General features: G+C 31.3%; 1 protein-coding gene across 2 annotated transcripts in view; it reads right to left on the bottom strand.

The window, feature by feature from the left end:
• LOC111686224 (protein CBFA2T2) overlaps nt 1-13,923 on the bottom strand; it is a 65,014-nt gene that overhangs the window by 39,818 nt on the left and 11,273 nt on the right. Inside the window, exon 2 of one of the 2 annotated variants that reach the window (XM_046953999.1) lies at nt 1,128-1,177. The exons of the other annotated variant lie outside the window; for it this stretch is intronic. The gene's annotated coding sequence lies outside the window, so the exon portion shown is untranslated. The remainder of the gene's footprint in view (nt 1-1,127; nt 1,178-13,923) is intronic. 2 annotated transcript variants of the gene reach the window in all.

Genomic DNA, 13,923 nt, shown 5'->3' with positions numbered 1-13,923 from the left:
ATAGACTATTCTATAGTCTCGACTATAGACTATTCTATAGTCTCGACTATAGACTATTCTATAGTCTCGACTATAGACTATTCTATAGTCTTGACTATAGACTATTCTGTAGTTTCGACTATAGACTTTTCTGTAGTTTCGACTATAGACTGTTCCATAGTATATTCTATAGTCTGGACTACAGTCTGTAAACTGTTCTTTAGTCTAAACCATAGATTGTTCTCAAGTCTGGACTATAGAATGTTCTATATACTAAAATCTTTCTATTGTCTGGACCATACACAATTCTATAGTCTGGATTATGGGCTATTCTATAGTGTGGACTATGGACTATTCTATAGTCTGGACTATAGACTATTCTATAGTCTGGACTATAGAATATTCTAAAGTCTGTACTCTAGACTATACTATAGTCTTGACTATAGACCATTTCATAGTCTAGGCTATAGGCTATTCTATAGTCTGGACTATAGAACATTCTATAGTCTGCGATGATAAGGCCGCAAACACTGTTCTAAGAAAAAGTGCCTTGCAAGCACCTATGCTATGCCATCGATAAAGTCGCTAGAAGATCCCAGAACTGTATATCTGTACCGCCTTGCGTCAAACACGGCTCTTAAGTTCAATGTGTTATTAAGTCGAAATGTCTTCTTAGTTGAGTTCAAACTTTGGCACAACATCACGTTGAATTGATATCGTTATGAGTGATAACATTACGTTGAATTGTTATTATAATAAGTGATTTATCTTGGTAGGGCTCGATCTGCATTGTCACAGAGATGGTAATCATGATCCATTTTATTAGAAATAAATGCTGGTTTTCATGGCGACCACAAGAACCATATAGTCAACGTAATTAGGGAGGAATATTATTCTCTTTTATGTGCAAACTATTAATTGTTTCTTTTCAACTATTAGAACATGATATCTAAAAAATCGGATGTAATAAAGTAGATCTAATTCACCATAGTCTAATATAATAGTACGTTTATAGTCTTTAAATTTTCATTTTTTATAACTTTTGTTGTTGTGGCTAATTGGTCCTTCGAACTTGATTTAAAGTTCTTTGAAGTGATTAAAATTGATTGATTTTAAATGATTTTTCTATAAGTGCAATTTATACTTACAATTTTTAGAAAATTTAAGTTGAATTAATTGAAGTCAAAGAAGTATTTACCTAAAACGAAAAAAATGTTAAAAAAAACATTAATACTGATTATTCTTAATTATTTAAAAAAAGGAAATGTTACAAATCATTCTCTTATGGAATTTCTTTCCCCAAAATACCAACATTTGTATAAACTGAAACATAAATCTTAATATTTTTTTATAAAATGACTTTGTTTTAATTTTGATTTCTTACACATGGTAACCTAAATTTATTATTTAACAAATATTTGCTCAAGTCATAAATATTATAGAAAAAAAAACAAAATGTAAGAAGAACGAAAAAAAATAACCCCCACCGATGTTTGCAACATATGGCAACATTTGTCCTGTGTAAAATAATAGAAAACAAAAAACTCCGAGCGAGAAAGAAAAAATCAACAATAATAAAACTTTAAGCAATTTATTTTCAAAAAACAATAAATTGTAATTAAAAAAATATGTAAATAAGTTATAGACCATGTTTGAAGCAAAAAAATCTCATAAGGAAACCAGGAAGAGAAATTAATGAAAACCGTGTTCAATTTATGGCCAGATAATTAATATTTTAATTGGTTTAATTAAAAAGTTAAGCTTTTGTAAAAAGGAGTTAAACGGTTTAATTAAAAAGGAGTTAAACGAGTGTTAATCCAAAATTATTTGCAAATAAATTGTAGTTATTTTTTTTTTTGATGTTATTTTAATTAAAAAATTAATTGATTGATAAATAGAAATCTTAAAGCAGTTTAAATTAAAGATTAAATTTGATTTAATTGTTGCAACTTAGCTGTTAATGTCAGCTGTCATTTTATGAAATTGTTTTTAGTTTAATTTTATGATAGAAAAAAAATCACAAATTCTATCAACTAAAAACGGTTTTTAGGTAGATGAAAGAAAATATAAAATGTTTTTCATTAAAAATTTATATTTTTTAATTTGAAGCTGCAACCCAACAAAAGTTTTAATAAAAATTTTAAAATATTCCAAAAATTTCAAGAGAATATTAAAAATTCGCAAGAATTCCTTTAACTATGAGCTCTTCAAATCTTTGTTCTGGAAATTTTTAATAAAGTATTTAATTAAAAAATATTTTTGAAATATTTTCTGTTCGCGAATATTCCAGGAACAATAATAATAAAAATTTCAAAATATTCCAAAAATTTAAAGGAAAATATTAAAAATTCGCCAAAATTCCTTAAATTTTGAGCTCTTCAAATCCTTACTGTCGAAATTTTGAATAAAGTTTTCAAGTAAAAACTATATTTAATATATTTTTTCTATTTATAAAAAAACTGTAAATTCAAGAAAATTCTCTATTCGCGAATAATCCAGGAACGAAGTGAAAGATTTTAGGAAAAATTTCAAAATATTCCAAAAATTTCAAAGGAATATTAAAAATTCGCAAGAATTTCTTCAATTTTGAGCTGTTCAAACTATTCAATTATAAAACATTCAATATTCAACTATAAAACATTTTTCATATATTTTCTAGTTACAAAAATCGTTAAATTCAAAAAATTCTCTATTCGCAAATATTCCAGGAATGCTAATTTCAAAAATGTTAATGAATTGTTATACTATCTAAAACTAGTTTCAATAAGACAGCAACTCAACAAAAGTTTTAGCAAAAATTTCAAAATATTCCAAAAATTTCAAAGTGAATATTAAAAATTCGCATTAATTCCTACAATTTTGAGCTCTTCAAGTTATTGTTCTGGAAATTTTTAATAAATTAGTTAAATATAAACCTTGTTTGATACATTATCTGATGATAGAAATCCTTAAATTCAAATTCGCGAATATTCCAGGAATGCTTATCATAAAAAAGTTAAAAAAATTGTTAATACTTTTTTCTATATAAAACTAGTTATACCCTTCACCCTCGTGAGAAGGGTATATATAAGTTTGTCATTCCGTTTGTAATTTCTATAATATAATTTTCCGACCCTATAAAGTATATATATTCTGGATCCTTATAGATAGTGGAGTCGATTAAGCCATGTCCGTCTGTCTGTCCGTCCGTCTGTCTGTTGAAATCAGTTTTTAGAGGTCCCCAGATATCGGCGAGATTCGAATCTTCAATAATTCCGTTAGACATGCTTTCGAGAAGATCGCTATTTAAAATCGGCAAAATTGGTCTATAAATAACGGAGATATGAGCAAAAATCCGAGACAACCTCTGAAAATTTCATCAAAAAAGTCACATTTTTTTCAAGCTCTGTTAAAAAAGCAACAAAAACACTGTGAATTGGATAATCATGTACATGTGTGTGTGGAGATGTATTTGGTTTTATTCAGCTGTGTATTTTTTTGTATGTGAAGGGTATATCAAGAACAAGGATATAAAGCAGTAATCTGTTGGTAATACAGCTCATATTTGTTTGAGGGTGGTAATACAGTTTGACGGTGGTATTACAGTACAACGGTTAATTTTTTTCTTTCTGCTACAGTTTATATTTGTTTGTGTGTATGTTATGTGTGACATGTGTGCAGAGATACAAAATAATTAAATACTGTTTTTTAAAACATACTTGGTGAAGGGTATATAAGATTCGGCACAGCCGAATATAGAAATATTACTTGTTTTAAATATACAATATTTGTATTACAAGTAAGATAATCATTTAATAAAATTTTACTGGGTTATAGTTTGCGTTTTACGGAGGTTTGGGTTGCTGTAACCTTAAACCAAACTGATATTTTTCATTATTTTTTTTTTAAGAAAATTAGAAAAATGTCAAAAACATTTTTCATTTAGTTTCGTTGTTTTACTAAAAATGCCATAAGCACAACAATGTCGCAATATGCAACAAAACTGAAAGGTACAGAAATTGAATATTATAAAAAAAATATTATTAAAAATCAGTTATTTTGGATTTTTTCATTAATTAATGCTTAATATTATAAACGTTGAAATAGCCTGGTCTGTGTTTGAGATAATGGCAGAGACCTAAGGCTAAAGTTGTGACTACAGCCTGTTTGGTAGTTGAGATTATGCCAAAGATTGAGGTCTATAGTTTAGTTTTAAAACTGCTCTATATTTAAGTTTATAGACTGGTCTATATTTGACTGCATAGACTCGGTACATAGTTGAGATATTAGTCATAAATAGAAGCTATAGACGGATCAATAGTTGAGCCAATACTATGATCTTATCTATCGTTTAACTTAGAGTCTTTTCAATAGCTATTGTCTTACTATAGTTTAGTTTATAGTCTGCTCTATATTTAAACTTTTAACCTGATCTGTATTTGACTTCATAGACTACTGTATAGTTGAGACAATAATTCGGTATATAGTTGAGATAATAGCACAAACTAGAGGCTATAACCTGATCATTAGTTAAGTCAATTATCTTATCTATAGCTTAACATATAGTCTGTTCAATAGTTGAGAGCTATCATTTAGTTATATCTTAGTATATAGTCTGGTCTATATTTGAATATATAGTTTGATTTAAAATTTTGGTCGTTCAAATATTATGGTCTATGGTTGAGATAATGGCGGAGACTTAAGGTTAATGTTATGAAGGTTGAAGGTTATAGTTTACTTTATAATCTGCTCTATATTTAAGATTATAGCCTGATCTATTTTTGACTTCATAGACTCGGTACATAGTTGGGATAATAGTATGTAATCGAGGCTATAAACGGATCAATAGTTGAGACAATACTATGATCTTATCATTAGCTGGGAGCTACAAACTTGTAATAGTTTAGTAAATATTCCGGCCTATATTTAAACCTATAACCTGGTCTATATTTGACTACATAGACTACTCTATAGTTAAGATAATAATTCGGTACATAGTTGAGATAATAGTATAAACTAGAAACTATAGCCTGTTCAATAATTGAGCCAATAGTATGTTGTTATATATAATTTAACATATTTAATCTGGTTTATATTTTAACCTATAGTCTGATCTAAAATTTAACCTATAGTCTGCACTTTATAGTTTGGGTGATAATCTGCTCTTTTCTTTTTTGAGTTTATATCCAACATCTAGATGTATTGTTGATTCAATAATTTGGTCTATAATCGAGATAGTAGTACAACCAAAAGGTTATAGCTTAATCAGTATTTGATCTAATAATCGTTTCTATAATTCAGCCTTTAATCTGTTTCATAGTTATTATCTTATAGTTAAGTCTATATTTAAACGTAAAGTCTGGTTTATCATTCAGCCGTTAGTGTACTCTGTAGCTGAGCTGATAATTTGGTCTGTGATTGAGATTATATCAGAGACCAGCTATATCCAGATCAGTAGCTGATCCTGTAGTTTCGTCCATGATTGAAATATTAATACAAACTTGAGGCTAAAACCTGATCTGTAGTTGAATCCTATAGCATGATTAATAGTTAAGTATATAGTACGGTCTTAAGACTATATACTATTCTATAGCTGATTAAGTTGTTCAAAATGGGGGGCTAAATACATGCCCGAGTTCTTAGTCTAAATCGGCATTTACACTACGGTCTATATAGAAGTATATAGATGATTAAATTGTCTAAAAAGGGTGGCTAAGTACATGTCCGAGTTTTTAGTCTAACTCCGCATTCACACTTTCTCGGAATATACGATCAACATTTAAGGTTGATCATCTGATCTCTCTGAAAGATGTCTCAGATCCTATACAGACAATTGTGGAAGAAGTTATTTAGATATATAATCTATTCAATTTCCGGTTAGTTGCAGTTGTCTTTCTAGAAAACAAAATATAAATCTCTTGAGATCTGGACTATCGTATATATGTGCATCACACATTCTTTTCTATTTGTTATATTTTGAAACGGGTACTTGTACACGTTGTTTTTTATCAAGGACCGTAGAACGGTAATATTAAGTAGATGAACTATGGATTGTCTGGATTAGGGAAGGAAGCTTTTGAAAAGATAAATAGCAAAAGATATGTACAGCTATGAACAAAATTAGTTTGCACAGAATTTTATATCCGAACTTTACTAAGTTCCCCTTAGTTTTCTTAAGGACCGGATAACGGCCAAATTATGGAGAGAAAATGTATTTTTTATTTAAACATTCCTCAAGATAAGCGAATCTAATTTGTTGAATTAAGATCCATTAGTTTTGATGAAAATGACAAATAGCGAAAGATTTCTAAGGCTATGAACGAACTTAACCTAATAAAACTAAAGGGTACTTTACACGATCACACTATTCGTACGTAAAGTCTAATGAAGAAGTAAAATGAAATTCCATACGTATAACAAAAAAAGGGATTAAAAAAGTCATATGATTTATATTTTTTGTGTCTACACGATTGTTATAACAAAGTAAGATGGAAACAGCTGTTTCACTTTTTTGTATGTGTTTACATAAAAATACATCCCTGATATAATGCGATTTGCATGATTTTTTAATCATTTCAAACAAAGAAAAGATCCATACGACTGTCAAAGTTTCCAATCCGTATTTTGCTCTCAATGTGTGATGGTTTCATTACAAATGGCGTTTAGACGATCCCATCCATACTGTTCTAAACATAATTTTGACAGATCATAATATTTGTGAGCTCGTGTGAAGCTGTTTTAAGAATGTTTTCTGATATTAAGGTTTCGTGTTATTCAATAACTGAGTAAAGATCATAAGTCTAGAGGGACATTTTTTTGTTTTTCAAAATAGCCATTTAAAATGATAATCTTTCACATTAAAAGAAAATAAACGAATAATCTTTAGCTACCATTTATGTTTGACAGCTCTTTATATTTGACAGTTAAAATGGCATTTCGTAAAACCCAATTTCTAATTCCCAACCAATTATAATGAGTGGTGCCACAATGGCATGCCTAATCAATTTGTCGTAATTACGGCAGTTTGTTAACTACACACCCCAAACTAAAACGTCACAACATAAGCTGCCATATGATATTTTTCAGCGCTGTTAAAAAAATGTTAAAATAAAGGGGTATTGACAGCTGTCTGGACAAATGAATACAAAGCAGAAAATTGCATACAAACAAACCGCCCCCGTAATTGATTATTAAAACAGAATGAAACGTTTGCTAGAGAAGAAATTATAACAAAAAACAAGTAATATTTCTATATTCTGCTGTGCCGAATCTTATATACCCTTCACCAAGTATGTTTTAAAAAACAGTTTTTATTATTTATTTTTATTATTTCTGCACACATGTCACACATAACATACACACAAACAAATATAAACTTGAGCAGAAAGAAATATTAACCGTTGTACTGTAATACCACAGGTCAAACTGTATTACCACCCTCAAACAAATATGAGCTGTATTACCAACAGATTACTGCTTTATATCCTTGTTCTTGTTATACCCACTTACCTTCGTGAGAACAGAACAGCATCCAAACATACAAAAATACACAGCTGAATAAAACCAAATACATCTCCACACGCACATTTTTATCCAATTCACAGTGTTGTTGTTGCTTTTTTAACAAAGCATGAAAAAAATGTGGCTTTTTTGATGAAATTTTCAGAGGTTATCTCGAATTTTTGTTCATATCTCCGTTATTTATAGACCGATTTTGCTGATTTTAAATAGCGATCTTCTCGAAAGCATCTCTAACTGAATTATTGAAGATTCGGAGCTCGCCGATATCTGGGAACCTCTAAAAACTGATTTCAACAGACAGACGGACAGACAGACAGACGGACCGACAGACTGACGGACAGACAGACAGACGGACATGGCTTAATCGACTCCGCTATATATAAGGATCCAGAATATATATACTTTATAGGATCGGAAAATTATATTATAGAAATTACAAACGGAATGACAAACTTATATATACCCTTCTCACGAAAGTGAAGGGTATAAAAAAACAAATTGGAATATAATAAAAATAATCTTTGGGAAAAATCTTCTATTTAAGTAGCGATAAACAAATGCATTTGACACATTTATTACTAGGAATGAATGAAAATAGTTAAGCGCTTGTGCAGAGATGTATGTATGAACAATGACAGCCAGGCCTGAGAAAACTCTTTAATGGTATCAGGTGCTTAGTTTATTAGGAATAACAAAGTAACAGGGGTGGGGGGATAGGGGTTGTTGTGTTTTTGTAATTAAATTAGCTAGAGCAAAAAAAAAAAACAATAAGGGGTGCGGTTGGCAAATCTATAAGGAAATTGATACATCATAATCAATCTATCATCATGTCAATCAATCATAGAATATACGAGTAAATAGTACAAACAATTCCCAAGAAATTAACATAACATTTAATCATAGTATAGCTATTGTATGGAAATTGACCAGCAGTCCAACATTAAAAACATTCTTCTGTAGAAAAAAAAACTGCAACACTTGTTGGTTTAGACATTTCTTTTATGGTTTCTTTAATGAACCACTTAGCCACCACCATCAGTACTAACAAAAAACAAGTGCAATACTACAACTTTGGACTGCTCGTTAAGAATCTCTTTTGTTTACCCTTTTTTATCTTTGTTTGGTTGGTTGAATGATTGTTTTTTTTTTTGTTTTCTTATAAAACGATTAACGTTTAGGCAGGCTAACGATGCGACATTCGTTGAGACCCAGGTGAACAGTAAATTGCACATGTTACACTTAAAATGAAAGGAACAACAACAACAACGAAAAGAAAATCGTTTGTTTAAACAACCCCCATAGAAAGGGCATTAGAATGATGTGCTTATAACATTAGGGGTATTCACAGTTTGTGGATTATGTTTGTGAATAACAATTATAAAAAGATGTTTAGCTATTATCAGCATAATCGTTTGCCATAATAAGATGAGCGTAAGGAAGATCTTTATCTCTCCCCGGGACAGGTTTCTTTGATATATGACCCACATTTTGGTGTATTTCAATACCGGGATAAAGAGGTGCTACCAGTATTCATAGTTTGTGGAAGATTTGTGGATATAACAACATATGTTTAGATGTTATCAGCTCAATCGTTTTCCATAATAAGCTGTGCGTGAGGAAGATCCTTATCTGATTGTATCTCTCCCCGGGACTGGTTTCCTTAATGTATAACCCACATTTTGGTGTATTGCAATACCGGGATAAAGAGGTGCTACCAGTATTCACAGTTTGTGGAAGATTGGTTGATATAACAACAGATGTTTAGCTGTTATCAGCACAATCATTTGCCATAATAAGATGAGCATGAGGAAGATTTTTATCTCTCCCCGGGACAGGTTTCTTTGATATATGACCCACATATTGGTGTATTGCAATACCTGGATAATGAGGTACTACCAGTATTTACAGTTTGTGGAAGATGTGTGGATATAACAACAGATGTTTGGTTGTTATCAGCACAATAGTTTTCCATAATAAGCTGTGCGTGAGGAAGATCTTTATCTGATATTATCCCTCTCCGGGGCAGGTTTCCTTAATGTTTGACCTATATTTTGGAGTATTGCAATCTCGGGAGCCTCTTCTCAGATGGGACTATAAACTGCTGATGACGTTTTACTCCTTAGATGAATTGACATGTGTCTTATCTGGTACTACGTTTTGCTAGTTGCCTGCAGAGCAGTGTCCTGGATGGTTAGTTTTCGGGATGTGCGACTAAGCGTTGGAAATGAGTTGATGTTAATTGTATATGATACAGAATGAATGTAGGGGTATACATGAGGCCTTGACAACCCGTATACCTATAGTGAAACTGTTGTACATTTTTCTCTTATGAATGTGTCAGATGAATGAGAAGTATGCTAGGTTGAGTGGAAATGGATGAAAGGTATCTTATACAAGTGAAAACAACGAGACAGTAATGGTCAAAGATTAGATAGCTCAAGTCCTTAAGCGAGGTGTTTATATACTGAAACGAAAATTCCATATACGTACATTGCCACCGATGTTTAAGAAGCACAATAGAGCGGCAATGAGTCGCTCCTGGTTTTAGAAATATCGTTTCATAAAGATTGAAAATCCATGTTACTGTAGATGCTATAGCGACGCAAAGTAACCTTTATATATGAAATCTAATAAAGCGCCTAAAAGTCCATCCTGTTGGCTGACTATTGACATCTCTCTCAGCTTCTGAATAAGTTAAATCCTATAAGTTAAAATCGCAAATCTTGTAAAGATATTCACGAAGAGAATTTCTTCGATAGCTTCTATTGTTTAGAGGCAATAAATTTAATACCACAAAAGTGGTTGTCAAATCAGATGACATTCTGCATAAATTTGATCAAATAAATAAAGTAGCACCAAATCCAAGACCTAGATCTTCTTTACGCGAGAATCCCAATCGTTGCTCAGTACAAGTTTAAGTTTCAAGGCTAAATTTTGTCCAAAAGGAAGTTTATGTACCAATGCGAAACTCCTCAATTCTCTAAATGATCAAGATCTAGTTTAATACGAAAATTAAACTCATAGTGAATCAAGAAGGTAAATATTTCAAGTTGATCATTGAATTTTGTTTATCAAACTCTGGGGAGTCGACTTCAAAAAGTCATTGCTTCAACTACTCATTATAAGAGTATTTTGATGTCTGGAAATTCCGTAACCACATCCGTAACCGCAGTTGTGGTTGCCTCCTGCTCCTGAATCATTGTAAGTTAACCTTTGCGGAAATTTCTGCCAAAAGTGATAGTCACCGAAGCGATTGTCTCGAGTTTGACCATGACACATTGCAGAGTCAACACATCTTCAATGCCTAAAAATTTACTGAGTAGGGGTTTTCTTGTCGTGATTGTCTTTAATCTGCTCTGCAGCAAGTTGCAGTTTTTTCCATTCCTCTCCCGACACTAGTCGCTGCCTTTTAACTACTGCTCCTAAATAATTTTAAGATAAAGATTGCATGGCAAGAAATCGTCCGTTTTACATTCTTTCGTACATTTTGTCGATGGTTCAGTAAAGCCATTGTGTGATATTTGTCATCAAACGTTGGGGTGTTGACTTAAAAAAGCTATAGCTTCCACCTTGTAATCGTGTTTCGATGCCCGAAAATTGACACTACCTCGGGGTTTTCTTAACATATCCGCAGCTTGCTGTGATCTTTCCCATATCCCAATCTGCCAGTCGTGATTATCTTAAAATACCTTTCTTCTGTATCTTTAAGATAAAGTTGTTAGAAATTCAAACGTCTACCGTTTCTAGTTCTATCGCTCATCTTGATAGATGGTTGACCGAACGATCAAATCATAAGACATTGTAGAATCGACTTTGAGAAGGCATTGCATTGTAAAAGAGTTTCTATGCCCAAACATTTAAACTCCCTCATCCTTAAGCTATAGTTATTAGGAGATCAAAAATCTAGTTTTTTAAGTTCTCTTGCACATTTTGACATTCTTGGTTGATCTAAGCAATTGTCTCAAATTTGATCACAAGATATTGGAGAGACAATTGTGATGAAAGACCTTAAGAGAGTTTCTTCATTTCTTAGGAACCTGAAACGACATGAATTTTTCCTAATCCTAAATGTTCGAATATCGACTATTTCAAGTTCTTCAACACATTTTGATTGAAGGTTAACCAAAGAGATTGTCTAAAATTTTGCGACAAGAGTCGTCTCTGCTTTAAACAACATCTTGTAAGTATTCCATTTCTCAGGATCTCATAATCATTGAGGTCCTGAATCAATCAGCTCTCTAAAAAGGGTCGGTTCTAAGTATTCGTCAAGTAAAAGTATGAGAAAACACATAGCTAAGGAACAGTAATAATACTAAGGACATACTATGGATCAGCAATTTGATCTTGTAAACACACACAAATTGTGTGATTCGCCCTAAACTTAACCTAACCTAGGGAACAATCCTTGAGATTGTTGAAGAAAAATCGCACAAAATCCTTAGAGAAACAAAGAAACTAAAGTTGTTTGTTTATAGTTATTATTATTACTGATCTTTGTAAGTCCTAGAAGATCAAATTTCCGGAAATTTTGGCGGGTATCAAGAAATCATAACAGGGAAAACGATTTCTAATAATTAGCCGTATCAATGTTCTCGACTTTGATTTCCAAACTTTGATGTTCTACCGAGTATCATCCATTCCTAATTCATGCAACTTGGATCAGTAAAGTGGAGCTAAGATATCTTGTTAGTTCCAGTTATTATTACTGATCTTTGCATTTCTGTATTAGATTCAGATAAAGGTAAGGCATATTGTAAGTTCTAGAAGATCAAATTTCCTGAAATTTCGGAAAGTATTTAGAAATCATAACAAGGAAAACGATCTCTAACGACCTCTAGTCCTGACAAATTTTTCTTGACTTTTCCAAACTTTGATGTTCAACCGAGTATAGTCCATTCTTAATTTATGTTCTACAGAGTATCGCCTATTGTTAAAAATTGAAACTTGGATCAGTAAATTAGATTTAAGAACCCTGAATAGTTCCAGTTAACAACTTAAACTAAGTTTACCCTTAAAAATCTTCTATTTTTTGTATTTCTCGATTTTGGTTTCCAAACATTGAGGTTCTAACGAGTATTATCCATTGTTAACTCATGCAACTTAGATCTGTAAAATGGAGCTAAGATCTCTTGAATAGTTCCAGTTTAAAACTATGTTTACCCTTAATAATCTTCAGTTTTTTTCCCTTCTGCCTCTTCCATTTTCTCTAGAACTATGAAAAAAAAAACAAGAACATAACCTCAATATTTTCATTTTTAAGTAGAATATTGCCATTTGATAGAAATTTATTGATGTTCTTCTTACATGAATGATGGATGGGTGGTGTTGGGTGAAATGGTTTTTTTCAACAGATCTTCTCCCCTACCACTTCTCCCCTGTGCAACTACACCACAACTTGTTATTGTTCTTCTTTTATGAAATAAAAAGGGGGTACAGAAAAAGTGTTTAAACGAATGCGTGCGTAAAACTTAAATGGAGCACAGATGTTTGCGACATTGAGTAGTGCAGACAAGCGAATAGTTTTTTTTTGTTTCCTTCCATTCATTTTGAGTTTTTGCAAAATGTTATTTTAATGGTAATTAGAGTTATAACAAGAGCACAGCAAAAAAATAAAATAAAACAATTGGTTCTTGGCTGCACACATTGCTGCACACACATACACCCATACATACGTATCTAAGTAATGATTGTAACAAATAATCAGTTAAAATTAAATTATAATGCTTTTAAATTGATAATTGGTTTTATGAAATTAGTTATTTGATGGGTAATTGTTTAATAAAGTATTCTATTGTTAGGCTTAACCCGTCTAGTTAATGTCATTAGGGTGTTTGTGTTTTTCTTAAGTTTTATTCAAAATATTTTTTTTTAATGTTTTTATACAATTATTTCTCATGGTTTCTTTTTCTTCATAAATCATTTTCAATTGCTTTTTCAGTTACACATTTATCATCATTAGTTTTTACAAAAACAATATCTGCAGTTTAAATTTATTTTATATACATTTTTTTTTTGTTTAGAAAATTTAGCATTTTATTTATTTTTATTACATACTTGACACTTTAAGAACATGAAATTATATAAAACAGCAGAAAAATATCCATCTGTAAACAATCATAATTTTATGTGCTGTGCGCCATATTACTATTTGAAAAGGGAAGGTATGCTTATATAAAGACATGGTTAAACTACTTCAATATCAAGTAACCATAGATCTAATCTTATTTTTATCAGATATTTGGACGAACTTTTGCAGACTATAGCAAGGTCAAGTCTAGTCTATAGTCTAGTCGACACTAGTCTATAAACTAGTTTTTAGTCTAGTCGACACTAGTATATAGTCTAGTCTATAGTCTAGTCTATAGTCTAGTCTATAGTCTAGTCTATAGTCTAGTCTATAGTCTAATCTATAGTCTAATCTATAGTCTAGTCTATAGTCTAGTC

Source organism: Lucilia cuprina, chromosome 6, assembly GCF_022045245.1.
Source record: "Lucilia cuprina isolate Lc7/37 chromosome 6, ASM2204524v1, whole genome shotgun sequence".
In the NCBI taxonomy this organism is placed as follows: Eukaryota; Metazoa; Arthropoda; class Insecta; order Diptera; family Calliphoridae; genus Lucilia; species Lucilia cuprina.
Note: the sequence above shows the minus strand (reverse complement) of the source record. Positions and strands in the feature narration are given on the sequence as shown.